This window comes from Callithrix jacchus, chromosome 11, assembly GCF_049354715.1.
Source record: "Callithrix jacchus isolate 240 chromosome 11, calJac240_pri, whole genome shotgun sequence".
NCBI classification, from domain to species: domain Eukaryota; kingdom Metazoa; phylum Chordata; class Mammalia; order Primates; family Cebidae; genus Callithrix; species Callithrix jacchus.
Genome location: NC_133512.1, coordinates 21,255,912 through 21,265,981, shown reverse-complemented (window position 1 = coordinate 21,265,981; position 10,070 = coordinate 21,255,912).

The following is a 10,070-nucleotide window of genomic DNA, read 5'->3' as shown; positions in this document are numbered from 1 at the left end:
AATTCACTTCATCATTTCTCCATAACCAGACTGAGAAAAACTATGAATCTCCTTGGGTCACTAGGCAGTATTTCTCAGATTCTCAGTACAGACCACCACACAGGCTTCTGCCCTGTTCATTCTCATCTATCTGCAAATCTCAGGATGAAACTAATATCAGTAATTTGGGCAAAAACAATAATTCCAATATTGATCATATTTCAAAAATTTTTAATACAACTTTGTTCAAAATAAAATACTGCTTATAGAAATTTCAGAACCAAACTTATATAACCCCTGACTACTACATGAATTCACTATGCTTCATTGTAAGGTAGGACTTTAATTTCCTTTTTTCTACCCCCGTTTTATTTCATTTATTAAAGTTTACCTTGTTACTTGCATATTTACAAATCATCAAAAATCTGCATTTTGTTACAAGATGTTTTAAAAATAATTGAATAATTAGATAGAGTTGGATAGATATATTGACACCACTGAATTCATTTAAATCCGAACATATTCTAATAAGACTGTGCTAATTAACTTTTCTTCCGAGGAGATCACCAGTCAGATTTCTCATCAAGGAGAAGTTAATTCAGTTCCCTATGGCCATGCTTAATGACCCAATGCCATTTGCTTTAACATTATGGGCTTAGATATTCAAGGCTGGTGTCTCAGATGGTGGTTTATTTTTTGTTTAAATCATTCTAACTACATTTTGAGGAGTAAGAACTAAGCAATAATTTTGTTCTCTAAATTAACAAATTGAACATAATTTAGCATGTCCTATGCAAATTGAGTTTCTAAAAAATAATGAAAAATGGCAAAATTATTCCTATAACTAACACTTGTGGGAGTTTGGTTTTTTTTTTTTTGGTTTTCTTAAAAACATTTTTCATTAATCTAGTCAAAGTCCTGATCTCGGATACCAGACATGGGCTCCAATCCCATGACTCTGCTCTTACTTACTACATCTCCTATGCATTTTCATTCATCGGTGGCCTGGTTGATATGGGCAACATGTAAAATTCCATCCATGATGCATGATACAGTACCTAAGACACAGAAGGGGCTGACCACCCATTGCCTGCCAATCCTGCTACAATTATTAATTTATCACTCTATGTTGTCATTTTCTATTCAGCATTATATTTTCATTATTAATTATAATTTTTGCATTCAGCTAGAAAAAAAAGTGTGCTTGCTTTTTAACCTATTTTTCAAATATTCTGTAGTGACTCCTTTTCATCCATACTCTTGTTTCAGAAGAAAGCAGTTACTCCATGACCCATGGTAGCACCTCCTGGCCGTTCTAAGGCTGAGAGACTGTCCTTGAATGCAACATGGATTTGGCCCCTTGGAATGTTTGGTCATGTATTCAGTCTTACACCTCCTGATTTTCTGACTCTGCAGGCCAGACCTCTTTGACTCTCTGGTCCCCATTTGGCAGGAAGATGGAGGCTTCCAATCTATCCTCTGCTCCAGATGCCTTCATAATTTCTGGAATTTCTCCTTAAACTTCCTCTCTCAAATGGATAATACAATCTGTGTATGCAACACCTGAAATGGTACTAACTTTTAAAGAGCTGGTGACTTTGTCTAGGTTATGCCCCTGAGGTACAAGCTGTCACTTAAGCAGGCATAAGGGATTTTGCATGATTAGAATATTCAGAAGCAGTTTGTATGACACAACTGAAAAGATAACTTCTTTAAATGATAAACATGACTGTGATCAAACCACAAAACATTTTTCTCCACAGCAGAGGTGAGTTGATACATTTTTGAAGATATGCATCAATTCTTTTATTTGAACTCTGGGGAATGCAGAGGTTAGTTACAATTGTGTTTTTCTTCCTTTTCTTAGTTTGTTTCAGTGTCTTCATTGTTTACCTGGAATCTCTGGGGTACCCATGCATCCATCTCAAATATCTCCCATCTTTCAAATCTAACTCCTTTTCACTTTTCCAGTGCTATTGCCAATTTTTGTCTTTTAATTTATCAACCTGAATATATTTTAATGTGAAGTTGAGACTGTCTTTTTTGGAAGACAATTTCAACTGTAATTACCCTGATGCCTTGCTTCAGATTCTCCCTTTTTATTGGAATTGTCCTGCATCCACATTTAGAGTTCTTGGGGTGCAGTCAGAAAGGCTTGCCTCAGGGATTAAAAATGTGTTCTGACAACCAATTCAGTGTGCCTGATGGGCCCTGGCACACCCTCAGGATTTGAATCTATGTAGCTTATATTAAATACCTTGTATTATTTCAAATAATTTAGGTGGGATTTTTATTTGACATATATACCAAAATGTATCATTGTTCTTAGAATCATTTAGTGTAAGTATCAAAGTGAAAGTTGAAGAATATTAAGAAACTGTGGGTAGCTCTTTCTTTAGTATCAATTTTAGCTTTTCCAAGGAAGTGAAATTGCTATTGGATATTAGAGTAAATGATCTCTTACAGCATAAACAAGGTGAAATGAAAATGACAACATTTATATAGTGATTTTTAGGATATCAGGGTATTTTCATAATAATAAAAAAGTGCAGTCATGTTTTGTGTAAAGATTAGGTCAGGCTCATTTATTTAAGCTGAATTTGGAATACAAAAGGATCATATCAAATGTTTTGATCAGTTTCAGTGCTATTTTTATTCTTGTCAAGTACCCGTGGACCTTTGCTTTCGTTTCATAAATGATAAATTCTAAACGGTTTTGGAACTTCTTATGTTTTTCTATATTTAAAAATATTCTCTCCAAATATATTTTTTGTTTTATGCTAAGAAAATGGAAATTATTCACAGCAAACACTGTTGAGAAATAAATGGAATCAATGCTTTGTTAATAATACACCTGATTTGATAACTAAACATGATGTAAATAAACAAAGGCAGAGGAGAACATAACGACCATTTAACAGTTATTTAAAAGCTGATCTCTTACAGAAAATGAATAACAAATTGGAGTAATAAAAATTATAAGGCAGGGTAATTGGGCAGGAGTATAAATTTATTAAAATAGTGTATTATTTAGCAGGAAGATTCAAGATGGCACTGTGGGAGCAGCTCAGGATTGCAGCTCCCAGTAAAAGCGAAGAGGGTGAGTGGATGCTGCATTTCCAGATAGATTTTATTGCCCACAGACCAGGAGATTCCCAGGTGGAGGAGCCTGATGGGTCACTCATGAGGCTGTTTTGGCTGGCATGGCAGTTTCTGCTGATATGGCTCTTTCAGCTGGCACCGCAGCACAGTGGCTCTCCATACAAAATACACTGGTCTGGTTGCCCTGTTAAACTGACAATTGGAGATCTGGGAAGTCAGATTAGCACATTCATATGATTAAACAGGACTGAAACATAAAGCCAGGCCAGGAGATTCCCAAGTAGCAATGTTGTTTCAGCTGGTGCAGTGGGTCGCCGCACAGGAAATCACACAGATCCTGTGCCCTTTTTGCAGGCAACTGGAACACCTGAGAAAGAGTCAACGCTTCAACTTAAAAAAAAGGGCTCTGAGGCAGGGAGCCAGGTGATCAGGCTCAGCAGGTCCCATGCCCACAAAAACAAACAAAAAAAAGAGCAATTGGAAACACTCGGGGTTGAGAGTTTCACAGCAAGCACAGCTAAACCTGGGATGGTACAGCTCTGTGGGGGAGGGGCTTCTGCCATTACCGAGGCACTCCACCCCTACAGAGGTCGTCTACCATTGCTGATGCAGCCTGCCATTGCCGAGGCAACCTGCCATAACAGAGAGAATCCGCCATTACAGAGGTGGGCCACCATTAAAACAGCAGTTCTAACCACACCCATATAAACAGGACTGCAGGGAAATACACATGGCAGCAGGGCAAAGCCTATGGCAGCAGGGCAGACCCCAGAGCAGATCAGCAAAGCCTCTGCAGGCAGACAGTGACTAAGCTGCCTCCTTGCTGGGCAGGACAGCCTAAAAAAAAAAAGGGCAGCAGAGCAATGGATACTCTTAAGTAAAGCCCTAAGTCCCTGGGACAGAGCACTTGGCGGGGGAAGGGGGGCGCGGTGTATGAGTTCTGCTGCAGCAGACTTAAACGTACCTGCCTAGCAGCCCTGAATGAACAATGGAGCTCACAGCTCAGCATTTGAGCTCCAACAAAGAACAGACTGTCTTCTCAAGCAGCTCCCTGACCCCCATATATCCAAAGAGTCACCTCACAAAGGACTGATCAGACTGACAGGCATCATTCTGGGACAAAGATAGCAGAAGAAGAAACTGGTAGCAACCCTTACTGCTCTGCAGCTGCTGCAGGTGTTCCCCAGGAAGGCAGGGCCAGGAGTGGACCTCAGCAGTCCTACAGCAGAGGGGCCAGACTGTTAGAAGGAAAACTAAGAAACAGAAATAACTTCATCATCAAAAATCTGGACGTCCACTCAGAGACCCAATCTGAAAATCAGCAACTACACAGACGACAGGTGGATAAATCCACAAAGATGGAAAGAAACAAGCGCAAAAAGGAGGAAAACACCCAAAACCAGAACACCTTGCCTCCTACAAGGGATCACAACTTCTCACCAGGAAGGGAACAAAGCTGGATGGAGAATGAGTGTGATGAAATGACAGAATCAGACTTCAGAAGGTGGGTAATGAGAAACTTCCAAGAGCTAAAAGAACCTGTTCTAACTCAATGCAAAGAAACTAAGAACCTTGAAAAAAGATTTGATGAAATGATAAGAAGGATGGACAACTTAGAGAGGAATATAATTGAATTGATGGAGCTGAAAAACACAACACAAGAACTTCGTGAAGCATGCACAAGTTTCAACAGCCGAATTGACCAAGCAGAAGAAAGAATATCAGAGGTAGAAGATCAACTCAATGAAATATAATGAGAAACCAAGATTAGAGAAAAAAGCCCAAAAAGGGATGAACAAAGTCTCCAAGAAATGTGGGACTATGTGAAGAGACCTAATCTACCCTTGATAGGTGTATCTGAATGTGACGAAGAGAATAAATCCAAGCTGGAAAATACTCTTCAGGATATTATTGAGGAAAACGTTCCCCACCTAGCAAGGCAGGACAATATTCAAGTCCAGGAAATACAGAGAAGACCATAAAGATATTCCTCAAGAAGAGCAACCCCAAGGCACATAATCGTCAGATTCACCAGCATTGAAATGAAGGAGAAAATGCTAAGGGCAGCCAGAGAGAAAGGTCGGGTTACCCACAAAGGGAAGCCCATTTGACTCACAGCAGATCTCTCAGCAGAAACCCTAAAAGCCAGAAGAGAGTGGGGACCAGAATTCAACATCATTAAAGAAAAGAACTTTTAACCCAGAATTTCATATCCAGCCAAACTGAGCTTAATAATAAAGGAAAACTAAAATCCTTTGCAAGCAAGCAAATACTCAGAGATTTTGTCACCACCAGGCCTGCGTTACAGGAGCTCCTGAAAGAGGCACTACACATAGAAAGGAACAAGTACCAGCCATTCCAAAAACATACCAAATACTAAAGAGCATCAACAAAATGAAGAATCTGCATCAACTAATGGGCAAAACAGCCAGATAGCATCAAAATGGCAGTATCAAATTCACACAAAACAATATGATCCCTAAATGTAAATGGGCTAAATGCACAATCAAAAGACACAGACAGGCAAATTGGATAAAAAGCCAAAACCCATTGATGTGCTATATCCAGGAAACCCATCTCACATGCAAGGATACACAAAGCCTCAAAATAAAGGGATGGAGGAAGATTTACCAAGCAAATGGAGAGCAAAAAAATGCAGGAGTTGCAATTCTCATCTCTGATAAAATAGACTTTAAAGCAACAAAGATCAAAAGAGACAAAGAAGGACATTACATAATGGTAAAAGGGTCCATACAACAAAAAGAGCTAACAATCCTAAATATATATGGGCTCAATACAGGAGCACCCAGATATATAAGGCAAGTTCTTAATGACTTACAAAAAAACTTAGACTCCCACACAATAATAGTGAGACACTTTAACACTCCACTGTCAATATTAGACAAATCAACCAGACAGAAAATTAACAAGGATATCCAGGACTTGAACTCAGACCTGGAACAAGCAAACCTGATAGACATTTACAGAACTCTCCACCCCAAATCCACAGAATATGCATTCTTCTCAGCACCACATCACACTTACTCGAAAATTGACCACATAATTGGAAGTCAATCCCTCCTCAGCAAATGCAAAAGAACTGAAATCATAACAAACAGTCTCTCAGACCACAGTGCAATTGAGTTAGAACTCAGAATTCAGAAACTAACTCAGAACCTCACAGCTTCATGGAAACTGAACAACTGGCTCTTGAATGTAGACTGGATAATCAATGAAATCAAGGCAGATAATAAAGAAGTTCTTCGAAACCAATGAGAACGAAGACACAACATACCAGAATCTCTGGGACACATTTAAAGCAGTCTCTAGAGGAAAATATATAGCAATAAGTGCCTACATGAGAAGAGTGGAGAGATCCAAAATTGACACCCTATCGTCAAAATTGAAAGAGCTAGAGGAGCAAGATCAAAAAATCCCAGAACCTAGCAGGAGACAGGAAATAACTAAGATAAGGGCAGAACTGAAGGAGATAGAGATACGAAAAATCCTTCAAAAAATCAATAAACCCAAGAGTTGGGTTTTCGAAAAGATCAACAAAATAGACAGACCACTAGCCAGATTGATTAAAAAGAAAAGAGAGAATAACCAAATAGATGCAATAAAAAATGATAAAGGGGAAATCACCACATATCCCACAGAAATTTAAACCATCATCAGAGAATATTACAAACAACTCTATGCACACAAACTAGTAAACCTGAAAGAAATGCATAATTTCCAGGACACTTGTGTCCTCCGACGCCGAAACCAGGAAGAAGTTGAAACTATGAAGAGTCCCATAACAAGATCTAAAGTTGAGGCAGCAATTAAGAGCCTACCACACAAAAAAAGCCCAGATCCAGATGGGTTCACAGCCGAATTCTACCAGACACACGAAGAGGAACTGTTACCAATCCTCTTAAAACTATTCCAAATAATCCAAAAAGAGGGAATCCTTCTCAAATTATTTTATGAGAACAACATCATCCTGATACCGAAACCCGGCAGAGACTCCAGAAGAAAAGAAAACTTCAGGCCAATATCCATGATGAATATAAACGCAAAAATCTTCAATAAAATACTGGCAAGCTGATTGCAACAGCACATCAAAAAGCTTATCCATCATGATCAAGTAGGATTCATCCCAGGGATGCAAGGCTGGTTCAACAAATGCATGTCTATAAATGTAATTCACCACATCAACAGAACCAAAAAAAAAAAAAAACCACATGATTATCTCAATTGGTGCAGAGAAGATCTTTGACAAAATTCAACAGCCCTTTATGCTAAAAACCCTCAATAAACTCGGTATTGATGGAACGTATCTCAAAATAATAAAAGCTATTTACGAGAAACCAACAGCCAATATCATACTGAATAGGCAAAAACTGGAAGCATTCCCTTTGAAATCTGGCACTAGATAAGAATGCCCTCTCTCACCACTGCTATTCAATATAGTACTGGAAGTTCTAGCCTGAGCAATCAGGCAAGAAAAAGAAATAAAGGGTATTCAAATAAAAAAGGAGGAAGCCAAATTGTCTCTATTTGCAGACGACATGATAATATATCTAGAAGACCCCATCGCTCAGCCCAAAATTTACTGAAACTGATAAGCAACTTCAGCAAAGTCTCAGGATACAAAATCAATGTGCAAAAATCACAAGCATTCCTATTCACCAATAACAGACTTAAAGAAAGCCAAATCAAGAATGAACTGTCATTCACAATTGCTACAAAGAGAATAAAATACCTAGGAATACAACTCACAAGGAATGTAAAGGACATCTTCGAGATTTACAAACCACTGCTCAACGAAATAAGAGAGGACACAAACAGATGGAGAAACATTCCATATTCATGGTTAGGAAGAATCAATATCATGAAAGTGGCTATACTGCCCAAAGTAATTTACAGATTCAATGCTACCCCATCAAGCTACCAATGATCTTCTTCATGGAACTGGAAAAAACTACCTTAAACTTCATATGGAACCAAAAGAGAGCCCGTATACCCAAGTCAATTCTAAGGAAAAAGAACACAGCAGGAGGCATCACACTACCGGACTTCAAACTATACTACACGGCTACAGTAATCAAAACAGCATGGTGCTGGTATCAAAACAGAGATATAGACCAATGAATCAGAACAGAAACATTGGAGGCAAAACTACATATTTACAACCATACAATCTTGGATAAACCTGACAAAAACAAGCAATGGGGAGTGAATTCCCTGTTTAATAAATGGTGTTGGGAAAACTGGCTAGCCATGTGCAGAAAGCAGAAACTGGACCCCTTCCTGACACCTTACACTAAAATTAACTCCAGATGGATTAAAGACTTAAACATATGACCTAACACCATAAAAACCCTAGAAGAAAATCTAGGCAAAACCATTCAGGACATAGGAATAGGCAAGGACTTCATGACCAAAACACCAAAAGCATTGGCAACAAATGCCAAAATAGACAAATGGGACCTAATGAAACTCCACAGCTTCTGCATGGCAAAAGAAACAGTCATTAGAGTGAATTGGCAACCAACAGAATGGGAAAAAATTTTTGCAGTTTACGCATCTGACAGAGGGCTGATATCCAGAATTTACAAAGAACTCAAACAGATTTACAGGAAATAAACAAACAAGCCCATTCAAAAATGGGCAAAGGATATGAACAGACACTTTACAAAAGAAGACATACATGAGGCCAACAAACATATGAAAAAAATGCTCATCATCACTGGTCATCAGAGAAATGCAAATCAAAACTACATTGAGATACCATCTCACACCACTTAGAATAGTGATCATTAAAAAATCTGGAGACAACAGATGCTGGAGAGGATGTGGAGAAATAGGAACACTTTTACACTGTTGGTGGGAGTGTAAAGTAGTTCAACCATTGTGGAAGACAGTCTGGCGATTCTTCAAGGACCTAGAAATAGAAATTCCATTTGATCCAGCAATCCCATTACTGGGTATATATCCAAAGGACCATAAATAGTTCTACTATAAGGATACATGCACACGAATGTTTATTGCAGCACTGTTTACAATAGCAAAGACCTGGGACCAACCCAAATGCCCATCGATGATAGACTGAACTGGAAAAATGTGGCACATATACACCATGGAATATTATACAGCAATCAAAAACAATGAGTTCATGTCCTTTGTAGGGACATGGATGAACCTGGAAAACATCATTCTCAGTAAACTGACACAAGAACAGAAAATGAAATACCGCATGTTCTCACTCATACGCGGGTGATGAACAATGAGAACCATGGACACAGGGAGGGGAGCACTGCACACTGGAGTCTAGTGGGGGGAATAGGGGAGGGACAGCATTGGGGGGGTGTTGGGGAGAGAGAACATGGGGAGAAATGCTAGATATAGGTGAAGGGGAGGAAGGCAGCAAATCACACTGCCACGTGTGTACCTATGCAACTATCTTGCATGTTCTTCACAGGTACTCCAAAACCTAAAATGCAATAAAATAAAATAAAATAGTGTATTAGTTGACTATTGCTATTATAACAAATTACCACAAGCTTAGTTGTTTAACACAGCAGGAATTTATTATCTTACCGTTCTGAAATTCAGAAGTCTGAAGGGAGTTTTAGAGGTTAGAATTTAGGCGTCAGCAGATCTGTGCTCCTCTGGAAGGCTCTACAGAAGAGCTTCACCTTCTCCAGCTTCCAGTGACTGCCCACATACCTTGGCTTGTGGTCACTTCCTCACCCACTGCCACCATGGTTAACTCTCCCATGGTGACTGAGACCTCCTGCGTGACTCAGGTAAGGACCTTGGTGACTACCTTGAATTCACCCATATAATCCAGAATAATCTCCCCTTTCCAAACTTCTTAGACTAATCTCATCTTTGAAAGTCTTTTGCCATGAAAGGCAACATATTCACAGGTTTTGTAGCTTAGATTATGAGCATCTTTGGGGACTTTATCCAGCCAGTCACATAATCAGCATATATTT